Source organism: Microtus oregoni, unplaced genomic scaffold (genome assembly GCF_018167655.1).
Source record: "Microtus oregoni isolate MIOR12 unplaced genomic scaffold, Mior012 000043F_ref0000047, whole genome shotgun sequence".
Classification (NCBI taxonomy): domain Eukaryota; kingdom Metazoa; phylum Chordata; class Mammalia; order Rodentia; family Cricetidae; genus Microtus; species Microtus oregoni.
Genome location: NW_024543210.1, coordinates 20,003,644 through 20,030,751, shown reverse-complemented (window position 1 = coordinate 20,030,751; position 27,108 = coordinate 20,003,644).

Below are 27,108 nucleotides of genomic sequence, written 5' to 3'. Positions count from 1 at the left end.
CATAAATATAGACATACCTGTAGTGATATTTTGTTGTAATCTAACAAATAAAGCTTGCCTGAAGATCAGAGTGCAGAACTAAGCCATTAGTTAGTCACAGAAGCCAGACAGTGGTGGTGCACTTTTAATCCCAGCACACAGGAGACAAAGGCAGACAGATCTCTGTGAGTTCAAGGCCACCCTGGGCTACACAAGATTGAATATGTCTAAAAGAGAAACAGGGCTCATACCTTTGATCCCAGCACTTGTGATCACATGCCTTTAATCTCAGCTCTAGGGATGTGGAGACAGGCCTGATAAGGCTGGGCAGAGAGAGGAGTATAAGGTGGGAGGAGACAGGAGTTCAGTTGCAGTCTGAGGATGCAGTCTGAAGTTTCCTAGAAAGAGCATTTAGTTTGAGTAATTGTGGAGACAGGAGTACCCTTTCAGTCTGAGGTAGTGGTAGGAGCTAGTAGCTGGCTGTTTGCTTTTTCTGATTTTTAACATTAGCCCCTACATCTGACTCCAAATATGTATTGTACTGGGCAAAAGACCCTGTTCTAGACAGCCTACAGAATTGAAGAAAACATTTGCCAGCTATACATCTGGAAGAGAATTAATATCTAGAATATACCAAGAATTCAAAAACAGAACAAAAAGAAAGCAAACTCAATCAATCAATAAAGTGGTTAATAAAGTAGATGGTTCATAAATAAAGAAATATAAATAGATACTACATGTCAATTTTCAACCTCATTAAGCCATCAGAGAAATGAAAATAAACCAAATTGAGATCCCATGTTGGTCCAGACACAATGTTAGTCATTAAGAAAACAAACAACAAATGCTAACTCAGATAGGACAAAAGAGAACATTTACACACTGCTGGTAATAACAAAATCTAGTTGTTTTTTTTTTTGTGGAAACTGGTATGGAAGTTTCTCAAAAATCTAGAAATAGGGGCCATCGAGATATTTCAACGGTAAAGATTCTTGGCACCACACTTAATAGACTGAATTTAATTATTGGCATCCACATTGTAGAAGGAAGAACAAATTCCCACAAATTGTCCTCTGGCCTCCATATATGTGTCATGGCAAACACACACACACACACACACACACACACACACACACACACACACAAACCAACACTGCAAAAAACAAGTAAGCAAGCAAGCAAGCAAACAAGCAAGCAAACCTAAAACTCTAGAAATAGATTTCTCATGTGACACAGTTATACCCCTACTACTGGGTATTTGTCTAAGGGAGTCTTAATAAACTTATCACAGAAATACTTGAACATCAATGCTTATTGCAACAATATTTACAGTAGCTAAATTACAGAACCAACCTAGGTGCCAGTCAACAAAGGAATGTGTTAAGAAAAGAAAAAAATACATTATATACATTAAGTCATAAAGAAAAATGAAATTATGCCATTTTCAGGAAAGTTGTTGCAACTGGGGACAATCGTGTTAAGCAATCTAAGCCAGACTAGAAAGACAATTATCTTATGTACTGAAATAAAATTATGTATATTATTATAGAATGAAAATGGAAGGAAATTGTCTGGGAGAACAGAGGAGATTAACATGTGGGGGAAGGTAGGTAGGAGGAGGGTGTATGCTCAACATAAAATAAATCCTTGTAAAAAAATTGGGAGGGGAAAAAACCGTCATGATTACCATGATTCCTATGGCTCAAGCTAAACTTAAAGAAAAATCACATGTGTAGTCCGTGATTAAACTAAAATTAAAACAGCAGAGTGTCTACTGTCAGAGGTCATGGGAGTTGTGGCAGGTGACTAGCGTTCAGATGTCAACCCACTAGAGTAATGATTCTCTGATGGAGGAGAATCCCATCCTGGAAAGGTCTGTGAGACCACTAATTCTGGAAACTGTTGCTTCTGTCTGTAATTTAACATTTGTTAAAGCAGCTATGATATCTCCCCAATATCTGCACTGTACTATGTAATCTCATATGATGTATATATGTAATTTCATGACTGCATCTGTATTTTATGGGCACATATATCCGTAGATGCTCAGGAAGATGACTTCTCACTTAGTTGCATAATTTTGATATATAGAAAATATACTAGGATATGCTTCATAACTAGATCTATTGTCCCACAAGGACTGTAGACACTTAAAAGCCTGCTTAGTTCCTTTTACTCAAACTGCACAGAATTAGCTTTTTTTTTCCTCAGAGCAAGTTCAAATTAGACTGAATGTTTCTGTCAATGGATCTTAAATTAAAAACTTCACAGATATGTGCAAGGTCAGAGTTGCAGATGTCTAACCAAGGTCATTAACACAAAGCAACCCAAAAATATCAGGCCAATTATTTGCTTGCCAAGTTTGGCTGATAAGACCTGACTCTCTCTGTGCAGATCTATCATCAGCGTATCTCACCGGGCGCTGTGCCCCCAGCCGCTCATCACAGTCTTACACCAGAAACCTTGAAACCTTGTGTTGCCATGGTAAATGAATCTGTCTTTATTGTTTACCCAGGGAAAGTGCTATGACCAATGAGATGTAACTCTTGTAATTTTTTTTCCTTATTGCCTCAGGCCTCCTGAAAAAAGTGTAGTTAAGCTAGGTGAACAAGGGAGTAAGGGAGAATTGGAACCGATGATTTAGGATAGAGAGAACTAAAACAAAGGAGAACTTGAAATAATTAGAACTCAGAAGAAATTTAGAGGACAGAAAAATAGATAGAAGAATGAGAAACATGACCAGACCAACATGTGTGTGAATTTATTCAATACCACTCAGATAGAAATAAAAAAACCCTTAAGTTCAGTTTTGATACACCATGGAGCTTTTTTCCCCCGGGAGTAGCCTTGAGAGCTGGACTTTCAGAGCTAAAATAGTCTACTTGTGTGCTTTGAAGCATCTGACATACTACTCCTCCCTATATTGTTAATATTTGTCATGTCAATCAGAGGCAATTATGCAATGACCACCACCATCATTTTCCCCTGGCAAGTTTAATACTGCAGCTATTAATAATCTTCTTATCTCTCTTAGTTTATCACCCACCTTTCCTGTGTTGTTTCCTTCCCAGTTTTCTTATGATATATTGATATGATAGTTGAAGATGCTAAGAAATTAAACAGTGCCATTGGTGTCAGCTTGAAGCAACAGGGAAGGGAATCCTTCCCACAGAGGTGTCCATTATGTATACTACACTATGAACTATAGAAAATATTTTCAGATGGAGAGAAAAAAGACAACTTTCTTAGGTCCTGAATCTGCACATTAATCATTGACTATTTAAGAAAGAGTTCCATTGACAGGGATGGCAAAACAACCAAATTTTTCAAGGTGAGTCATGAACTTGTCTGTCTAAGAGTTCAAGGCTTCACATTTAATATATCTTTATTACATCTAGTAATAATAAGAAATAGTAACAATGAATGTAAATTTTTGTTTCAGTAACTTTTGGAATTCTAAAGTGACACCTGACTTGTACCTGAGGCAGAAGCTTTATTTCTGTGGAACCAGGGCAGTTAGAGGTAAAGGCCAAATGCTGAGTGAGTGCTTCCCCCTTGACTATTCATTTCTCTCGAGCCCACGATCTGCTCTTATTTAACAGATACATTGTCAGAAGAGGGAGACTCATCTTCATGGCAACATGCTACTGGATGCAAGGCAGGAAAATGCCGGCAAAAGATACCATGAGTTTTATGATGGTATTTGATGATTGGGTAAAACTGTCTATCATGATGGGGAAAACCACAGAGACAGCTGACCCAAGCTAGTGGGAGCTCGTGGAATCTGTCTTGACTGACACCCGGGGAACCTGCATGGGACCGAACTAGGCCATCGGAATGTGGGGGACAGTTATGTTGCTTGATCTGTTGGGGAGGGCCCTGGCAATGGGCGAGGACTTGAACTGGCTTTGTTGAACCCTTTCTCTATGGAGGGTTACCTTGCTCAATTTGGTATGCCAGAATTTGTTGACTTCTCAAGAGGCCAACAAATCCTTACCCCCTCTGAGAATTGGATGGGGGATGGGAAGGGGAGAAGAGGAGGCTAAAGAAAGGGAGGGAACTGGGGTTGGTATGTAAAATGACAAAAAATTTTAAGTTAAATTTCCCTTCCTCTTCTGTTGGCGGAGGCTGTTTGTTCATTCCCAGTCACCCAGACTCCTGAAATAATTATTCAGAAATCTGTAGTAATTGCAATACTGTTGGGCTAATAGCTTAAGCGTATTTCTAGCTAGCTTGTACATCTTAACTCAACTCATCTGTATTAATCTATGCATCACCACAAAATCATGACCTACCAGCAAGGTTCTAGTGTCTGTCTCCTCTGGCAGTGGCTACATGGTGTCTTACTGACTCTGCCTGCTCTGTCTATATCTTTTCCAGTCTGGTTATTATCTGTTAAGCTATTTGCCAAAAGCAGCTTCTTTATTAACCAATGATATACAGAGGGGAACCTCACATTCTTCTTCTTCCTCTTCTTCATTGTCTTCTTCTTTTTACCTCTCCCTCTTTTTTAGAGAATTGTGAATATGTTCATTTTCAAATTTCAAAAAAAAAAAAGATTCAGGAGACTTTTTCTTATTCCTATTTGGATAAGCCACTTCAGATACATTTCTTTCTACATTTGTTTGTTTGTTTTTCTGTGTATTTGATGTGGAATTCCCCTCTGTATGTTGTGAATACCATTGGTTAATAAAGAAACTGTCAACTTGTGTCTGCACAGGGAATAGAGGTGGGCAGGGAAAACTAAACTGAATGCTGGGAGAAAGAAGGCAGAGTCAAGGAGAAGCCATGTAGTGTCACCGGAGACATATATGCTGAAACTTTGTTGGTAGGCCACGACCTCATGGTGATGCACAGATTAATAGAAATGTCTTAAATTGATATGTAAGAGTTAGCCAATAAGAAGCTAGAGCTAATGGGCCAAGTAGGGATTTAAATAATACAGTTTCTGTGTGATTATATTGGGGCTGAGCAGCTGAGAACCAACAAGCAGCCTCCTCCAACATGAATTCATCTATTTTGTGTGTGCATATGTGTGTATCTGCAAGTATCTGTGTACAACCTTTCATATGTTATGTTATGTTACATGAAGTCAGAAGACACCTCCCACCATATAGGACCTGGGGATCAAACATATAGGTTTGGTGGCAGGTACATTTACCTGCTGAACCATATGGCTGGGCCAACTTTTAAAAATAAAACAATTTGTGTGAGCTTAGAAAATTTGCTTACCTTCATAAACTTCCCCTTTCAAAGTGAAAGTAAATGGAGACTAAATAATGCATAGTCTGTAATCCCATTTACTGTTGCTTATAATTTTGGTCCAATTTATTTTGGGAAGGTGAATAGCAGGAACTACACAAAATATCTCTATGTTTAAATATTATCTTTAATTAAAATATAATTACATTGCTATCCCTCTCCAACATTTCTCATGGTCCCTCCCTCCAAGCCCTCTCATCTCATCTCATCTCATCCCATCTTACCTCACCTTACCTTATCTTACCCCATCTTATCTTAACATCCTCTGTCTTCCTCTCAAATTGATGATCTCTTTTACTTTGATTATTATTAAATTATTGAGATTGGAGCTAAGGAGATGGACCAACACTAAAGTGCTTACCATGTGTGACAGTTTTAATTGTCAAGATCATACAATGAAGACTCACCTGGAAGAAAGTTAAGCTATCTGAGGATGTCTATGAGGGAATATCATGATTACCATAATTGAAATGGGAAGACCTGCCGACTTTATGTGGCACATTTTCAAGGAAGGGGAATCCGAGCTGTGTAAGAGTGGAGAGGGTGAGCTGAGCACAGGCGTGAGTGCGGCATTCCATTCATTTCTGTTTCTTGACCACGAATGCACTAAGATCAGTTTTCCTAGGTTTCTCCCACCATGACTTTTCCATGATGGACTGTAACCTGGAACTATGAGTTAAAATAAGCCCTTTCTCCCTTAAGTTGTTTTTGCCAGGCTATTTTTTTTTTATGATAGCAAAAGAAATAAAACAAAGACAACATGCAAGCATGAAGATGAGTTCAGATCCCAGCACCCACGTAAAAGAACTAAATGTGGCACTGGCAGCATGCTTCTCTAATTACAGCACAGGGGGATGGAGAGAGGGTGATCCAAAGGCATGCTGTCTGGCCAGTCTTGCTCATTGGTGAGTTTGAGATTCAGTGTGAGACTGTCTCAAAAAATAATGTTGAGAGTAATAGAGGAAGAAATCTGACACCAACCTCTGGCTTCATATATACACGAGCACCCATCCCCAGGTATACATACACACACACACACACACACACACACACACATTAACACACCACAGTTCACACACACAATCCAGTAAACAAAGTTATTGAGATCTAATTCAAACTGACTTATGCAAAATTTAGTGTTAGCTCATTTATCTTCAATATTCGTGGATATATTTTGATACTCAAATTAGGTTGAGCCGGGAGTGGTGGAGCATGTTGGTAATTCCAGCACTTGGGGAAGCGGAAGCATTCTTTGATAATGATATAAATTCACTTATGAGAACATGACCCTATGATCCTAATGCCTCCCAACAGTTGTCCTGAGGATCATGTTTTTCATACATGAATTCAGAGCCCATTCAGGTCATAGCAGAAGTCATAGTTCACACTGAACAGGTTCTGAGCATATGTACGTATACATATGGATTTAGGGTGCAGGTAAACCATCCAAGCCCCCATGGAGTCAGATATTACTTCCCAAGGAAAAAAAACTGAGCTCTGTTTTTTTTTTTTTTTTTTTTTTGGATGAAGGTGAACAGATCCCGGGAAAGGATTAATAATAGAAGGCAATTATTAATTATTTACTGTATGGTAGTTGAAAGGGACTGATTTGATTACCATACATGTACACTGCTATCAAATCATCAAGATAGCTCACTTTGCAGGTGATGAAATAGTTTTAGAGAAAAGAAAATCAGTTTGCTAATATTCATAGGAAGCAGTGAGTGGCACAGCCATAGGATTCACTGGAAAGTGCCCCTTGACAGTGGGTAACTGAAGGGCCATCGTAGGGCCCGCTGCTCAAAATAAATCCCCAATGCTTGCATCTCATCAGTTGTGAAATACCAGTTACATCCTTATCTACACAGAGAGATGGTTGAGAAGGAGACCTTCTCTCCCCTTGGAGGCTTGATTTACATCTTGGTGATTGCCTCATCACCGATTCTGCATTAAATACAGAGGTGTGACTAAATAATTCTGTCTTGTGGCATAAATTAGGAAAATGAATGTACTTAGGGCTATGCTTCCCTCCCCATCTTCTCTCCTCCCTACCGGCATAAAATTCCCCGCACTGGCCACCTACACACAATCTGTGGTGCTGTTCTGTACTCCTTCCAAATTTTCTTGGCTTTTTAAAAAGTGTTTTCTATTACAGAATGGGAATGCAATTATTGAGAAGGATGACATTGCTTTTCAGTAAATAAATAGGGATTTATATAACCCTTGAAATGAGATAGTGTAAATATGTATTTTAGTAACATTTCCTCACAAACACTGGTGACAGTACTTCTTTAAACAGTCAGCATAGCTTCAACATAATGAGACAAAATTGTGAAATTTTGCCGGAAAGAGGCAGATATTGTTTGTTTTGCTGGCCTTTCTCTCATGTACTTACTGAATTATATATTTTTTTCTCTTTAGTGTATCATCTTGCTTTTCTAAAAGAAACAATTTCACCTCTTCTTTTAAAGAGTAGGAGAAACTAGAGTGTAGCATATTTCAAAATCTGGATATGTGAGTAGGTTAACCACAAAGATACTGAGAAAGCAGAAACTGGTGTTTCCTGTTTGCCTTGATCAAAAGGATTCTTGGAAGACAATACTCAGCTGAGAGAAAGGAGGATGGTAAAGGGAGCTTTGTTCTAGAACAGGACATGTCTGGGAACAAAACATAATTGTTTAATTTCTCTGATCAATGCACTCAAAACAAAATTTTCATTTATCTCAGTATGTGGTGATATATAAACATGTAAATAAAACTTTGTATAGTACACTGTGCTGGCCTTCCCATTTGGGAATCTCTCGCCCACATTCTCAGAAACAGTAGTTAGAAAGAATCATCAGTATTTCAGCAGATTTTGTCTTAAATACTGGCTGTCAGGATGTAGGAAAATTGCCTAAGAAATGGATGGAAACCCTTGATACTCTGTTGACCAATATTGTAACTTTTAATGAACAAATTTATCTGTGATAAAGGAGAAAACAGCTGTGATTTTCATGAAGGCATGAATTCCACTAAGGTTGTTATGGTAGCTGCAAATGGTCAAGGGATTTAGAAAATGATTAGTTTTAATAAGAATATCTCCCAGCGAACATTTAGACTTTCTGTACATATTAGGTTTGTTTCAGTTGCTTCTTTTGGATATGAAGTTGTAAGTTTTTTGAATGTCATTTTGCATTTTTATTTTAACTTCCAACACTTTTAATATTCTGTTGCCAACATCTCAAATGATATATCTACACTTAGTTTGTATCTGTAGCCATTTAAAATTTAAATCACATTAGAAAGCAGTGAAATAATCACAATTTTAAATTAAATTAAATTTTAATTTTAAATTAAATTGAGTTTCAATTTGAAAGGAAATTAAATCTTTATTTCAAATTAAGTCCAATTTTCAGTTATTTTAATTAAAGTAAGATATAATTACATTAAGTATTTAAATTAAATTAAGAATTTAAGCACAAATGCAAATGCATCTTAAAGAATTAAAAATAACCTTGGGCCAGCAAGATGGCTCAGGAGGTAAAGGGGCTTGCTGCCCTGCTTAACAACCTTAGTTTGATCTTAGGATATTTTTGGTGGAAGGAGAGAACCACCTCACACACAAATTGACCTCTGACCTCCACAAAGAACAGTGGCATGTGTGTACATGTGAACATGTGCATGCTCTATTGTATACACACAAACACAAGGTACATGAATATATAAAATAATAGTATAAATGCCTATAACCTTAAAGTATCTAACCATATAGAAATAGAGAAATTGTTTTGCTGGTAGAAGACAATTGATATATATGTTTATTAAAATGCTCGCCATACCAGCATCAACTAGCTGGAAATAGGTCAAGAAAAATACAGCTGTTCAGAATGCTTGGCAAAGGTAGAGAAGGCAGATTGTGTCAACAGCAAATCTGATGCTCCTCAACAATAAATCAGAAAATACAAAGAAAGACTTCGACACGCTGGCAAAACTCTTACCATTTAAAAAGATACAGGTAATGTTAAAACGAGTGTTAAAATTACTAGAAATTCAGGAATCCCCATAATGGATAGTAACATTTCTGCTTTGATAATACAATGAGCCAAAAACTCAACTCCCTTTCAAGATCTTAAAATACTCCTTTGAGTTTTCACTATCTTCATTGACTTTACTATAAACCGTATGCATTAACCCAGTAAACTCAAAATAGAAACAGAGATTTAGGAAGTTGAACTGACTTTCATATACTATCACCTCCTGTTATTTGCTTGCATATTTGAGTTTCCATGTAATAATGCGGTTCCCTCATCCCTCATTTCATCAGCTGTATTTCCCTAGCATTGTCAAGTATGTCCTCACCTTGACCAGTGCACTCATCGGCCTGATGCACAGCAGAATAAGGACGCTGATAACATTTTAGATTGCATCAGCTGTTGTGAAGGGTTTTGACTAATTATACCATTTCATCACAATATCTTGTCACTGATAAAGGAATAAATGAGGAAACAGATGTTCAGAAAAGAGAGAGACACAGGTAACAACTAGATTGCTGAACTTGAAGCCGGCACTCATCACTCTGTCACTGAGGTTTTTCACTGTTGGACCAAGTCAGTCTATGTATGAACTGAATCCCTGCTAACACAAATGGACCAGTTCTCTTTTTGGCTTGATGAGCACACACACACACACACACACACACACACACACACACACACAATGCATTTTTTATCATGGGATTAAAATTCCAAATGTACGATATACTCAAGAGGCTATTGTGGTGCATGAAAGCAGAAGTTTCTTTCAGAAAATACACAGACCAGGTTAGGATGAGAAAAGAGGAAAACTATGTCAGCAATATAGTCAAGTGAAGATAGCTACCTGAATAAAATGCCCTTATATGGTCTACGGTAATACTGATGTGGATTATTCTGCAACCAAGAGAGATTCCTAGATTCTCTGTAAGGACATAGGGCAGTGGTTGCTTCTCTGTTTGCAGCAGTGTTCGATACCATGGCTATCTGTGGTTTACTGCTAGGTATGCAATGAACTTACTGCATCTCTTCTCTTCTGGAAAAGGGGTTTTGTTCAGTGAGAAATACTAGTTATCCCACCTCCAAAAAATACCTTCTCAATCTATACTTTAAACATTTTATATAGTCAGAGTACAGCTCAGACACTTCTGGACAAGAATTTCAAATAAATGAGACTGTCTGGGACTGGAGAGGGTGGTTTGTCAGTTAAGCCTGTGTATTGTGCTTGCAGAGGACTCAGATTTAAGTCCTAGCATCCCTGTCAGGTGGTTTACGACTGCCTGTAATTCCAGCTCCAGCGAGATCCAATGCCTCTGGCCTCCGTGGCATGCACATACCTGTGGATAGACAACAGCATACCTATACACATGATTAAAAATAATAAAATAAACCTTTAAAATCATTACCATCCCTTCCTTTTGCAACTGAGAAAACATGAAATCAGGATAAATTTGATTAGTACAATGTAAGAAATAAGGGGTCATGAGACTAGATAAAGATATCAAAACATTCATTAAGAGTTTAATTTACACTAGACAGTTTTCAGAGATTTACATGTTTAGTGGCATTTTATTCTTACACTATCCTTGTTGCAAGTTCTGCATTAAAACAAGGAAGCCAAGCCATGGAGACTTTCAATCGCATTTTCAAATTCAACACAGGGCATTAGTTGTTTTTCCACCGCTGAAGATAAACCACCAAGACTAAGGCAATTTACCGAATAGAGTTCATGTTGGCATGTGGTTTCAGAGGGTTAGAGTCTTTGGCAATGGAGACAACATGGCAACATGTGACAGGCATGGTGGCTGAAACAGGAAGCGAAGACACTATGAGGTCAAAAAGAAGCGAAATTCCTTGACAAATCAAAATTAGTGAGAGGGATCTGAAGCCACCTTGGTAGTATATTAAAAGGTGCCAGGTACTCACATCCCTTGGCAATGAAGCTTCATTCCATGAGTTTTCTTACCTCCAAGCTATTTTCCTTTAAGCTAGCTGTGTGCTCCTAAATACTTCTTAAAAATTGCAACATGAAACCTATATTCCTTTGTCTGATTCACAAGGGATTAAACATTTTGAAACGTTATCATTTCCACACAGTTTCTTAATATTTCTCAGGTTGATGGGTTTATCTGAGTTCTGTCAGTCTCTGCTCTGTCCGCCCTTTCCTCTCCCTCCGTTGACATCATTCTAGGCAGGGGATGAGGGCTATTGGAGCTTTGAGGTTATATATTTATGGATCCCTTCTTCCTTTATGGCCTCCACTTTACATCTTAGTATTTGCCTATTTTGTATCTATGTACTACTTATATTATGAGTTATGCTTTATCTTTTCTGCCTCTCAAATATTATGTAAACATGTATATAACTTTCTTTAAATTTAATTATACCGTTGATTCTAAATATGTCTATCTTCTATATCTATTCATTCAGCTACCCATCTCTTATGTATCTATTCTTTATACCCATGTATATCTTTCTTCCCATAGATCCATGTATTCTTTATACTCAACTATTTTCTCTATATATCTATCATCTATTCATCTATCATCTATCTATCTGTCTGTCTCTCTGTCTATCATCTTTATGTATATGATCTATTTACTGTCATCATTAATCATCATCATCTATCTCTCTAGATAGCGTAACAGGATTGGAAATTAAATTGAAAATAAAATTCTGTCTTATTTTTATTTTCTTGACAAAGTCTAGCATAATTCTCTACATTAAACATTTTATTAAATATGTATTCACTGATGCTTTAGGTCTTGTAGTTTAAAATGCAATATTATGTCAAATCATAAGAAAAAATCATATCCTGGTCTTTAAGTGGTCCCATCTGGTTGAAAATTTATGTCAGTCTGGAGTCTTGTTAAAAATTGATCTGAAGGAAACAGAAAAATTTTTCTCTTTTCTTAGTATAGTCTCAGAAGACCAACACGGTATTTTAAAGCCAAACACTTACGAATTTCTCCCTAATCACCATTGCCATGGACAGAAAAAAATCAAGACAGCTGCTTATTGTCATGGAAGCTTGCAGGTCATAAATCTGGAAAGTTGAGATGGTAGCCAAATGCAGTTTTATTGAGCAGGTATGGAAATTTCCTTCAAGTTCAGAGTGTAAAACACTGTGTTATTTTCATAGTCATTATGAAATATGAACTGATTGAATTAAATGACTAAGTATAAACTATTAGACACAACTTAAAAGAAGTGGGGGAGGGTTTGTGTACCATTTGGAAAAAAGTAATTAATCTCATAGTGTAAAACAAAGACTTAAAACTTGATGTTTGAAGGATTTTTTGTCTGTAGGCCTGCTTCTTAAAGACACCACTGGGTCAAACATTAGAATGAATAGTTATGGCTCTCTTTTTGCTTGTGACTTTCTTTTGATGATTTATTTTTTTACACTTTGAAAAGCAACAATGCAAATCTTGCTGAGAACATCCTTAGCCTCAGTCTGTAGAATTTAACCCATTAAACACCAAATATGCCACAATTATATCTTTTTGTATAAACTACCCTTGGGTTATATATTAGTTTGTTAGAAGGAAAACTCAGCAAGGCATATTAATTAGTAATTGGATATTAATATTGGTTTCTTTCCCCTGGCTGAAGTTCTTACATTCTAAAGGAAGAAGGGAAAAGGCATTGTATAGGAAGGGGATGAGGAGGTCTAGTGAAAAAAAAGCAGGGAGAGAAGGTCTTAATAAACACAAAGGAAAGATGCAAGTACCACGTCTTCACAATTCTGTTTAATTCCTGCCCAGATTAGGGGCAAGAAAGGGGCACTGATTTTCCTCTTATTTTGTAATTTTCTCCTAGCCAGAAGTCCCCGTATTTAAGTCAGAGCAGATGGCAATAAGATGGAACCAAAGGATAACAAGGTGACCACACTGGTTTGCATTTTTAATCAACCTATAGCCCCAAACTGGCAAACTACATGGCTTTGTGAATCTTTTAATAACCTGGCAGTGGAACCAAGTATCTTTGTGACTGAACAGATGGACTTGCATCATTCACTGGAAGGTTTGTTACACCCATTGAGCTCTTGCTGTCCTCCAGGGGCCATACTAGAAATATCCACTGCTGAATAGGACACCCACAGGATGTGACAATTAGCTAAAGTTGGGACTACGGAGCAAGGGCTTCTCACCTCTATATCTAAAATTAAGAAGACCGTATTTATTCCAATTCATTTATTTTGTCTGTGTTACTATAGTTACCTAGGCAACAATACTCTAAAATCTAGGTGAGGCATTAGAATGATCTAACAGTACAATTACCACAAGATGTATGGGGAAACTTGGAGATTTATAATGTATACTTCTTGTGTTCTTCTGAACCTCTGCTAGTCTCCAATTGCTCATCTGGAAAATTAAGAGCGGTGGTGACTCTCATGTGCTGATGGACATAGACAGCCAAGGACTGTGCCTGCCAATCGTGAAGCTCTGGATTTGATAAATGCCGAATATGAGCCTTAGAGAGGATAGACGAGCTGTTTGTGGTTGAATATATAACCAACAGGAAAAGTCAGACTTTTCGCTCTAAAGTCTATAACTTTTACCATTATATGTCAGTTGTTGCTCTCCAGTTGAGCCATCAATCAACGGGGAGTAAGGAATAGTCACCATAATTTCTCTGGATGTGCTTTGCCAGGAAACCTGGTCACGTTTAACTCTTTAGGCAGCACGTATAAAAACTGTCCAGGAAAAGAATACGGGAGACAGACACTACTTTAAGATAGCACTAAAATGTATCCACAAGCTGACTATCCAGAAATAATCAATTTTGTGCACATTCTTGTAGTCATTCCTTAATACAAAGCATTATGTTTCTTGCCTGTTCCTATTTCCTTAAATCCTAATCATGAAAAGTTATATTTTACTTTCTTCCTCAGAACGTTAGAACAGGAAGATGCCTTTGAGACTGTGTAGTCAGCAGCGCCAATAGCATTGGTAATAGAAAGGCAAGGCTGAGAAAAAGTATCTGTAGACCACAATAAAGTTCTACGAAAGGAAGACAGTTAACAACATACTTTATGTAAGTAATTCTTTGCATCCAGAATGAACATAGTTTCATGTAATCACAGGATTTTAATTGAAAATTTGCCTGAATTTGAGTTTCGATGAGACTTTGATGCATTACATCAGTATTTGGGTCCCACTGCAGAGCCTGTTCTGGGCCTGATATTGTAGGTTGTATGAATCAATGAGCAAAAGCTGTACAATTTACATACATAGTACAAAAATACAAATACAACTCACTCTCTTAAGTCTGTTATCCTCATCTTCAGGCACATCGTAATCAGTGAAACTTTACGTGTGTCTCTTGGGTATTTGTATTTCTATGGGGTGAATAAGGAGGAAGCTGAGCATTTGGATCAGAAGAGATCTGTATTATTGAAGTCTGAGTGTGTGTGGGCCTATGACTGATCAAAGGGAAGGAGGGATGTTTGGTGTTGGCACTTATGAGAATGGTGATAATATATATCAATAAATAAGATGGAAATTATTGATAAATACTAAGTCTCAACAGGTTTTCCCTATTGTTTGTTGATGGCCATTTTTTATTTGTTGGAATCCAATTATAGGTGAAGGAGAATCAGTGAGCATGGTCAATTATTTTCATACATAGAACACTATTTATTGCAGAGGTGGTTTAGTTTGTTTACTTATCTACTTGAGACAAGGTCTTTCTGTGTAGCCCAGGTTGCTACTGTGCTTGTGGAGATTCTTCTGCCTCAGCTTCTGAGTGCTGGAGTAATAGGCTTACACTACTCTTCCCAGTTTTATAATGCTTTGCTTAATATATATATATATATATATATATATATATATATATGAATAGTATACTACCCTAGGGCATTAATAAATAACACTTACTGAACACTTAAAATTTCCCATATGTTATTGTATATATATATATATATACACACATATATATGTCCATATTTAATCTTCAGCTCCAGATGATAAAGGCTATTGTGATTGTGTATTTCACAGAAGATGTTAAATGTACCACTTCTGTCTGCTTAGCTAGTGTGTAAAAAATCCAGGCCTTTAACTTAGACTGTCTGACTCCTGAGTCTGTGTACCTTCGAGCATACTGTTGCACTAACTTTAAGAAGCTTTGCAGTGGATGGATGAGCATTTGGGAGGATGTGCTTAATCATTTCACAGATTAAGAAAGCCAGTCCCAGAGAAGTTCATAACTTGTCCAGTGTTTAGTCCAACATCATATAATCATTTTGTGACAGGGTTTCAAATACAACAGTGTGCTTTGTGCCCATATGGGAATTAATTGGAGTTTATTGTGACATTCACCTGCTGGCAGCATGCTTTTGCAGTATTGCCGTCATTTATAAATTAGTCTTGAAAGGCTAAAAATCTAGATCAGTATACACACATTTTCTTTCTTCCCTAATGCAAGGCATTTGAGTAACTGTGGGCAGAATCATCATTTTTATTTGGTCCGGATAAGTAACAGTTTGCTAGGAGAAATACATAACTTCAGTTCATTGATTACCCAGCTTTCTAGAGATGAGCAATGATAACACAAAGGAAAACAGAGTGCTGACTCCGCCCTAGCGGATTAGTAAAAGATGCAAGAAATTGAACAGGCTACCTTATTGTTTCTTTTGCTCTGCCTAGACAATGCCCTCTGTCTCTTGCCACTTTGGAAGGAAATCTTCCCACAGTATTTCTGGAAAAGAGAATCAAAATTCCTCCTTTTCATTGCTAATGAAGTAATAAAGGACACAAGAAGGGCATACCTGGTACCACGCTTCCCCTTCTAAGTAGAAAATGCCTTCAGGATAACTGGTGCATACACCTCAAAGAGTATTGAACTAACCTGAAATGTCATATTTCATAGAGAGTGCAACAGGACAATTTATCACAATTGACCCCATCAGAGAAGGACCAATCATCCATAGTAGACCTGGGGTTATGAAATGCCCTCACATTTGGTCATAAAATTTATCATGTCAGGAGCTGTATAGCCAACAGTCCTCTCTTGAAGTATGGAGGTGGTGCTGGGATATTTATCTTTGTTGGACTGACATATTAGCCCCGCATTTCCTTTTACTCCACAATAATCGTCCTGGATAATCTTTTATGACTCATCAGGGCAGACTACTTGGAAACACAGCTATGGATGCTTGCTGCTAAACAACCATGGGGTGTGTGTGTGGGGGAGAATAAAAGCCTCTTGGTATGTACATCTAAGTGAGTGTTTTCTAGAAAGGCTAAAGAATTTATTCACTGACTTTTACTCTTTTCTGGGTGATTATTTTAGAAAGGGCACATATTAGAAGGAGAGTTAAGTTCGTGGCAAATCAACACCAAAAAAACTGTTTAGATACTTTTTTCCTTTTTTTGGTTTCATAGAAAAGAGCCAAAGGAACATGCATAGTGGCAGTACTCCTTCATGTCTGACTCCTTTGCCATGATGGGGAAGTGACAAAGATTTTCACTTAGTAGATACATAACTATTTATGCAGAAGGAGTTTGAAAATTCAGTCCTGAGCTTCTCCCTCAAAGTGAAGGTGGTTAAGAAGAGAAACCATCTGTTTATCCCAGAACACAGATTGTACTGGGACAAAGAATCAGAGAAGGCTCTTGATTCTGGGAGTGATGTGTTTTAGGTTTGATCTCTGTCTTTATGATTTGTACAGATTAATCTTGATCAAGCCTTTCTGAGTGCCAATGATCTAGGGAACCTCTAAATAAATAAAAGTTGATCTTCCTTGAAATTAGTGTGATAGTTAAGTAAAATTGTAAGTTTCTCTTGGTATATAAATATAAAAATGATAATAAAAGTGTTTTTTTTCTTTTTTGATAAGCAATATAAAGAAGCGCTAAATTTAGGATAAGAATATGTGTTTAAAATTCTAGATATTTAAATTCTAGTGACTTGTTGAGTGATCTCAGGCAAATGATTTAGTTGTTCTGAGCGTGGACTTTCATATATTAAAATAATGACAATAATTGTTATTTACTTTTATTAAGATGTATTTGACATTTCTTAGAAATTCTAAGAGCATTATATAATGCTTGTTAATTTATTTTTTGTCTTATTACAGAAAGCATATTTATGCTGCTAAGATCCTTGTATTTGATTCTTTGATCCATGGTGATTTGCTTACAAGGGGACTCCTTTTTGTATTTTGAATTTTATATAATATTAAGATAGATGGCAATTGTAAAAAACAAAAACAAAAACACTGTTATCTTTTCTGCTGTGACTGAACATCATTTCATCCTGAGTCCAAAATAGAGGGCACTGACCAATGTTGTCATCATTATTTTAATAAACACAAGGACAAGTTTCAATAAGTTGAAAATATTTATTTCAAACTATATAAAATTATAGACTTACTATTATTATTTTGGTTTTCCGAGACAGGGTTTCTCTGTGTAACAATTTTGGCTGCCCTCAAACTAGTTCTTGTTGACCAGGGCAGCCTCAAACTGAGATTTGCCTGCCTATGCCTCTCAAGTGCTGGGATTAAAGGCATGTGCCACCACCGCCTGGCAACTTCTGATTACTTGTAAAGCACTTTCTTGCCAATTCTCTTTATTTCCACATCTTTTAAAATTACAATGTTCCAACGACACAAAGTTATCACTACCTTCTTTTTTCTATTTGAGAAGGAACTATTTTATAGGACCAAGGAGACGTGCGGCTTCTCCATCAAAAGACCCCAGTAATGACCAATCAATCCCTTAGCGTGGACATTTATTTGATTTTACTTTCCCTATGAATTATATATCTCTGTTTCTTCTATATAATGGGGTCTTTAAAGACAGGAATTACATCCCATTCAATTTTATGCTTCTCTTAAAATTATATGAGTCTAGTTGACGAAATTCAATGGAATGAAAACATGTTGTCTATAAAGTTTGAGAATCCTTTACATGTAAAAAAAAATCAAAATAGAAACTATTCTGTTTGTTTTGTTTTGATTCTAATTTTCCTCCAGAAAATGATTTCTGCAAGGAAACCTATTTCCATGAAAATATATAGTTGGCTAAAACAGCCTGGGAACTGTGTTCTTTTAGGGAAATTGCTACTCTTTGAACATAGTTCAAAACTCTTGAAGGTTGTTGGTCTTAGCAGTGGTCTCAAAGCATGTCTCCCTAGCTACTTACCTTTGTTTTCACCCAATTTTAACCTTTTTATTAGCAGAAAGAAGAAAACTAGAATCGGAACAAAATGTAATAAGATCGTGAATCAACTTACTGACTTCACAGAGGAGGAAACTGAGTTCACAGCCCTTCATTCACTTGTCAAAACTTGCGCTACCAGCTCATAGTGTGCCAGGAACAGAATTTGGATTCTGTACTTAATCTGGAGAATGTTCTCCATGTCAGTAATGCATTTCTTGGTTCCTCCCCTTTCTTTTTTCATGCATTTGTGTTCTTGTGTGGGCGTGCTCATATATGTGGGTAGAAGTGTGCAAATGCATGTTGAAACCAGAGATCAACATCAGATAGCCTATCAATTGTGTTTTATCTTATTTTAGAGACAGGAACTCCCATGAAACTAGGAGGTTGTTGATTCAGCTAGACTGGTTAGTCAGCATATCCCAGGGATCCTCTTGTTTCTGCCAGGACTGCACTGGGCTTTTAGGTACTTACTGCCACTCCCACCTTTTTCTATGAGTTCTGGGAATTTGAAATAATTCTTTTAATATGTTTTTGAAATCAACTCTTTATGTTTTTGTGACCAACACTTTAATGACGTAGTCATCTCCTCAGTCTGGTTTCTTCCTGTTCTTTATATCACTTTAAATGGTAAACTGTTGCATAAACTCTGGGGAGTAATTCTGATAAATGCTCACTTTTTTCCCATAGGAATTTCTCTTATATCTGGCTTCTTAAGATAGAAAACCTTCACAAACCCCAATGCCACGTCATAAACTTCATGAGTGTAAGTTTTCCTTAGAGGATTTTTTTTTTCTGATGGGGAGAAGAAGACTACTACCCTTATATCCCAGTTGACATATATTGAGATGGATTATTAAGCTAAAACGTGAGAAATTTTGTAGCTGTAAAATCCTCTTTCCTTAGGCATTCAGACATTGTGCCCCTTACTGTACGGTCTATTTGGTGCAGGAGTTAAAAACTGTCAGGTCATTGTTTTGGTATAATGGAAATTTGTGAGATAGCTCCCTAGGCAGAAACCAGAAGCTAAGGCTGAAAATAGTTTGGCTTTGTTATTTATTTATTTGCTTGTGCTGATTTTACCTTGTGATTTTGCTTCAACCACTGTACAGAATGGCTCTTTGAGTGACTGCTACAGAAACACACTGGGAAATCAGTGTCTACTTTTTAACCAGCCTTATTTTTTTTCTCTTCTTGTTTTCTTTCTCCTCCCTCATTCCTTCCTTCCTGCCTTCCCCCCTTCCCTCCCTTTTTTCTCTTCTTTCCTCATATCATCCCATCCTTAAAACATCACAAATATTTCTCAGGAATCATTGATCATCTTGACTTCATAACTGGATAAAGTCTTATTCCTTCAAAATTCCTTATTACATCTTATTTTTCAGACTGACAAATTCTTCCTTTTCTCTGTGACATAAAGCCCATCCATCTTTTCCTGATACCCTTGTTTTAAATGTCTATGACTTATATAATCAGAGAAGTTGGATTTGATATAAGTTCAATGCCATTTCCTTCAAGAATTCATCTTTCTTGACTCGTAGATCAATGGAACAGAATAGAAGATTCAGGCATAAATCCAAGCAGCCACAGCCACCTGATTTTTGATATAGATGATGAAAGGGGCAGCTGCTGCTTTAACAGGCAGTATTAAGGAAACTGGATATTCACCTGTAGAAGAATAAAACTAGATCTTTGTCTTTCATTTTGAACAAAAATTAACTCCAAATGAATCAGAGGCTTTATTGATAGACCTGAAACTCCAAAATGGCCAGAAGACAAAACAGAAAACATGTCAAGACATGGGCATAGCTGAGCACTGTCTGGATAGGATACCATTCTTTCATAAAATAAGGCCAAAGACCAGCAAATAGGACCTCATCAAAGTAAAAAGTTTCCCTCCAACAAAGAAAATTCTTAACCAAGAGACAGACAGCATCTCTTTAGACCTGAGAAGCTGCACAGACGATACATAACATTACACAGGCCTTTCAGGTGGATTTTCAAGCTGTAAATTACTGGTTTCAGCAAGAATTATGACAGAGATGAGAAAGTGAGCCAGCGAGAACCTCTCCTGTGTAAGAAGCTCAACATTAACACTCTTGATCATGTTCTCTTTTTACTGCAGATAGCACTAACAGGAGCCAATTCCTGTCTACCTCTGCTCTGTTGTGAATTTGAAACCCTTCCTTTTCTCAACAAGGAGGCTGAATTCTGCGCTGACATTTCCCTTCATGGGTCCTCCTGGGGCCCTTCCTGCTAACTACACTCCTTCAGCGGAGTACTGACATTTTCTGGAGCATCTACAGTCCGCTTCACAGGAATGATCTTCGCTCTCACGGTAGATTGAACAAGAAAGAATGTCTCTGTCTTTGTTTTTCTTGGACATGGCTTGCTGGCCTTCCTTTTGAGAATACGCTTGCTTTCTTTGGCTCTAGAAAGCTTTGTGTTTCTGCCTTTTCTTCGTCATCTGGATGAAGCATTTTCCATCTTTTCATTCATTCTGACTTCTTCCCCCCAAATGAGTTTTTTTTTTGTTTCCTTAAGCTACACATAGACACAGACAGATGGACAGATAGACAGGCAGACAGACAGACACACGCACCTATACAATTCCTCTTTAAGACTTCAAGTTCCCTTCTCAGAACTTACATCTGGCTGCCCACAGCCATCTGTGCCTCCAGCTCCCAGGGATCTGATACCTCTGGCCTGTGTGGGCACTGCCCTCACCGACTCCCCGCATACACACAATTAAACCTAAAAATCCAATTCTAAAAAGAGGAATGTGTAAAGCTATTTCAAACTCTGTCAATAAACACATACCTTGTTCTCTTCCCATTTCCATTGCTTGCTAGTGTTCAGGCCACAAGATCCAGCACCCGAGTTACTACTTCCCTTCTGACTTCTTCTTCTCTAGATAGAGGCACAAGGACTGGGCACTGCAGGCAAGAATCTTCACACTGCTTGTTTGTGCTGAATCTGAATTAACCTGCGGTGTTGACGTCATTCAAATAACTCGATCCTGAGGAATGTAGACTCAGTGACTTCTTGCCTTCCTATGAAAAGGAAACAACTAGGGGAAAAGCCCTAATGGCATATATGTCAGAGACAAGACTGATCATCCGACCAGAGAGACAAAAGCAAACTTTGGAATGACTGGCTTTTACTGTGTTTCCTCCTCTCCATATTCTGCTGGCTAATTATGAAAAAGAAGACCGATCTTTAGGGCTCCAATCCACTGTCTTTTCAGATTGTTGCACCTCTGAATAAAAACAGCTTAAATATTCAGTTCAGATTAGTCAGCTATCTGGGCATCGTTCTCGCTTTTTTTTCTCTTTTCTCTCACTCTTCTTCATTCATTCGACCATGGCTATGAACTTCGTTCTGAATGTTTTTCAAAGCTGTTCACACAATCATTCTACTGTCCAAGTTTGAAAACTGTTACTTTTCGCCTTGCTCTCAGCAGCCTCTTCATTTATTTCATAGTCTTAGGCCCTGCTCTCTTTGTAACTCTAGAGTTAAGAAGAAGTGAACTTTCTAGGAACAGTTAAAAGTGTAATAAGTATGTCAAAACTGCTAAGTCTCAATCTACTATTTTGTGACACTTCTCAAGAAAGTAACAACAACAGCATCAAAATCTGTGTAAAACATACAAAGGAAAAGTACAAGTGTCTTCAAATGTCAACTCATAATGACACTTTCATCACATCATCCTGTGGAGAAGTGACAGTGGTCAAATCCAAGCTATCCACATGTTAAAGAAAAATGTAAGTCTTCATATTTTGCAACTTTACCCTGCCGTCCCAGAGGGATTCTTTCTAACTTTCAAACCATGCTGTGCTTTCCGTTTCACCGGCATCAGCGAATCCCTAGTACCAAGCTTAATTCTAAATGTTTTCCTTTGGCTTGTAAAGAGTTGGGCTCCCACTTGCTTCTGTCCCCACACACGATTCATACCCTAGCTTCACCCAACACCTCTCAGAGTCTGAAGTTCACCATGTCCCTTCTACTTTTGTGTTTCCTTCAGAATTTGATTGGCTTGAGCAGAGTTGTGTTGGCAAGTGCTTGTCAGCTGCCTTTCCGGGTAAGGCAGGGGAAGAGCATTGCTTAACAGATTCATAATACATGGTATAAGTACTGGCTGTTACAGAGCTACCGGGGCAAAATCTACTGGAATTGGGAAGAAAATGGACCCTAGGGAAATGAGAGAAATCAACTTCAGGTTAAGTCCTGAAAGTTTTTCAGGTCTGGCTCAGCCAGTGCCTTTCTTTTCCCCAGGACTCGGTGATCATGACTTGGTGCTGCCATTCCTGCCTATCCCTCACTTCTTTGCACACCTTTCCTATAGTACTGTAGTTTCTTTTACTGCGATAAGACTATATGCCTAAGAGAGACATACATGGATCTATTGTACATGGGAAGAAGAAAAGACAAGATCTCCTGAGTAAATTGAGAGCATGGGGACCATGGGAGAGGGTTGAGGGGGAGGGTAGAGGAAGGGAGGGGAGCAGAGAAAAATGTATAGCTCAATAAAATCAAGAAAAAAGAAAAAAAATGCCCCTTAGAGTTGGGGGTGTTTACCGTTTACTGCCTACTCAACCGACTTGTGTGCAGTTCTTCGTTTGGTTTCCCTCTCAACTCACTGGCATTGCTCTCTGCCCCCTGTGGCTGTATGGCTTAGAAAAACCCACAGGTAGTTAGCTAGATGTCCCCAGTCAGCGCGTGACTCAGGGCTTGAGTGCTTGACAAGTGGGCACAAGATTCAGGTTCAATTCTCTATCACTGGAAAAAAAAGTCCAAAGTCGAAATGTGGCAGAGTTTCAGGACTTGTAGGTATCTCATCTGACACAATAAGGGTAGAGATGTGCATATACTAACTTCTACACATGCCTAACATCAATGTGTCTCTATATGAATGGTTGTGTCTATATTAAGATGAACATGAATTAATTTCAATGTCTCTAATGCTAACGCAGGATCTCATTGTCCTTTGATTTCCTGTAACTTTCCAATGTTAAAAATATTCTGGTCCTTACTATACGTAGCCTTTGAATTACTTAGCTTTTCAGCTCTGGTTTTGTAATTGTTCATGTATGCTCCCATGGAAGCATGTGTTCTCATGCCTATGTACATCCTTTTGTCTTTAGTCTTTCTTACTTCAGTCAGTTCTAAAGTTATTGAGTTCAGAATCTCTTCTCCATTTCCTTATAATATGCATTATGAATTTAAGATTTATATAAGCCTTTGCAGTGAACTTGATATCTCATTCTCTTCATTGATGAAGAATATTACATTGTTTGAATGTATCAGAGATTATCCATTCAATTACTGAGTGATGTCTTTGCTGCTTCCAGATTTTATTGATTATGAGCCATCAGTAGGATTTAAAAAATATTCATGAATCTGTGAATATGAAAACATACAACACTGAGCAAGCTTGAGTACTCAATAACACACTTAAAATATATTAAATATAATATAATATAAATGTTAAAATATTTTAATGATATTGGAAAAAGTAAAATACATTTAGGACATAAAGATTATAATTGGTCTTCAGTTATATGGAACAAGAATATTAATTGATATCTGGAATGAATACAAAACAATACTCATGGAGGTTATCTCTGAGGATTGGAAAAATGGATGATAGTTATTCTATAAATAGTAATCCACTTTCCCCATGGATAAGTTATTAGTTTTATAATTATGGAAAAATAAACTGAAACAGTTTCTAAATCATGAATCATGTTATAAATTCAGGACAGGATTTCAAATGTAAATATGTGGAGGGAATTTTGGGAAGTTTCTCATCATTCCATTACATTGAGGACCAGTTTTTCTATATTCCAGGCTCATTTTTATTCTTATGCCCTCTAATGCCTCTTAGGGTTTTTAATACAACTTTGTTTGTCCATCACACCTTTCTCTCTAGCTCTCATTAGAACAGTGACAAATATTACCAACAAGAACTTCTCATTTTCCCTAATAGCAATAGCACATTTGGGCTACAGGTCAATTAGGGTTTTTATATTTTAAAATGCCTTGAAAAATGATGATTTTTAGGAAAGAATATTCATGTTCACACAGTGCCAAATATCAGAGCCCTAAGACCATCATGGACATATTTTTGATGATTTTTTTTGAAGTGCTGGGTAAAGAACACAATGGTTCCTATAACACTTATGTAAAAGAAATAGGAGTAAAACAATTAAGCTGAATGCATGTAAACCTGCTAGAGTATTTTGGAAAATACAAGTGCATGGTCAACTTAGACAACTGTTTTTCTTTCAGGATATAACTAATTAACAAACCTATTGTAGGTTTGCCAATGAAGAGTTATAAGAATAACATGAAATAAACTTGTAGAGCATCTTAAATTTCTGTGTATGCTATAGATCACTGGCAAAACCATTTAGACAAATCTCATGTCTTTTGTCATCTTTTAACTTCATTATATTTTTGACAACCATGAAAGCTTTAATTTTAAGATTTCTTTACTATTAGTGTTAAGCACACTGAAAGAAAAGTTTGCATTAATTTCATCCTGTGCCACTAACCACACTGAAAGTTCTGGAGTTGATGAAACCAGAGACAACCAGCCGACTGTCAACACCTGCGATCTGTTCACAGATTTCATTTAGGAAGAAACACTCTTGAAATAGACAGAGATGCTCATGGCAGGAGGGTATGAAGCGCTTCCTGCCAGTTCTCTTTCAGTAGTGTTTTCCTGCAAAGTCTAATTCTTCTGGAAATAATGTTTTCAAGCCACTGGAGGTTGGTTAGTCAACTTCTCAGAGATTGAAATTTGGGAAGGTAAACAATCCTGTAGGACTCTACTCAAGCAGTCCACTGTCTAGGCAGGAGCACAGATATCTCTCTACAAAGCTATGCAGTAAATACTATCCAGGGATTAGAGCTTTGGCACTGTGGTACTCCAAGGAAACAGGCACTTCCACGCCTCTAAGCCTTTCTTCCTTATCCATCCCCTCTTCCTCTTCATTCTTGTTTTTCAGCTCCATAAGAGAAGAAACTTATTTTGTTTCTTTCAAAAATTTATAGCAGAACTTTTAGGAGTAGATCCCTGCCAATATTTTAGCATACTCCAAAAGTCATGGCACACAATGTAACCATAGTTTTTTTTAGAAAGTAAAGGTACTGAGGAGAATCTGATGGGATCATTCTTAACTACTTTTCTTAATTCTTTTATCATTTATAATTGCTAGGGATGACCTTGGGATGACACAGCAATTTAAATGCTGCTTAATATTTCAGTAATTTTATAACCAAGGGTTGAGTTCATGTTGCTGCTTTTGAGGAGAGACATCTAGATACTGTCTGGAGCACAGTTCTAAATTTGTGAGAGCCAAAGAGAAGAACCTAAAGCAAGGCTTGTGCTCCTCAGTATTAGACACACCTTTTCCTTCATCAACCATTGATACTTAGATGTTTAGAAGCAAAGACTCATGGAAAAGCAATGACTGTTCATTGTAATGTGTGCCGTGAGACTGTTAAAGTAAATGACTGGTGTGTTGACCTTCAGATATGTTTTAGAAAGGCCAGGTCTCATATTAGTAGATAGACATTGTGTTGGTTCAGTCTTTTATGAACCTATCATATATGCATATTTCATGTATATATTTGGTGTATACAGAGATAAAAAAATTAAAGACTTACAGACACATCGAGTGTCTCCCTCCTTTTGACTGTCCCATGGTAACACAGTGCTGTATTCTCTATCTCTAGGATAGATTTTGTTGTTTAATTTCACAGTTGTCTGAGTATATATTCAAAATCCAATTATAATATGCTTTGAATATATAGTATCTGAAATATTTATCAATATTTTATATAATGTTGTTGGGAGTTCACCAGGGATAACCACTCAGGTGAAAGTTATAGTCCATTGAAAGTCTTTATTGCAGTTGGTTGGGGCTATACTCAGGTATTTGGGACCTAAGTGTAGTGAAAAATGCTTAGAGTAAGGATATTAAAGGCAGAAACCACATCCTGGCCAGCTACAGAGGGAGGTTTTACACAAGTAAGCTGTTTAACAGAAGCTAAGATAAATTTAGGGCATCTTGACCTCAGGTTCCTAGAACAGAGTTGGGTAATTAATTTTCCACAGGGCTTCCTATCAAGGAGATCAAAGTATAGTTAAACCGAAATGACTTCAGGTAGAATACAAGGTGGAAAAACCTCTGTACTCATTCACCTTGTCACCTAATCCCTAATACAACATAACCACTAATCATTATTCAATTCATTATTGATTGCAATTGAATTCTTAAAAAAACAACTAAGGTGAAATAAAGCATAACGGTTGAAAAATAAGTAGACGTGCATTTTGAAAAGTTAGAGACTTTCTCTAACTGTCCTATATGAAATATTCTCTGCTCATCTTACACATGTTCATTCTCTCCCAAATATTGCTTGAGAAGCCTGAGGTTTTAGCTTTGCATTTACAGCTGTAAAGAATACAAACATGAACTTTTGTACTCAGACATAGAGATGAAGAAAATAAATCAATTATTTAGCAAATAACAGGTCAAGGAAGATGGTGCTTCTTCACATTCAATGGTCAGGCAAGCCTCTCCAACCTAGGAAGATACACTTGACTTGAGGATTGAAATTTAAATAGATAAGAGGTGACTTCAGAAAAGGGGGTCGCTGCTTTTGCTGTTGCTGTT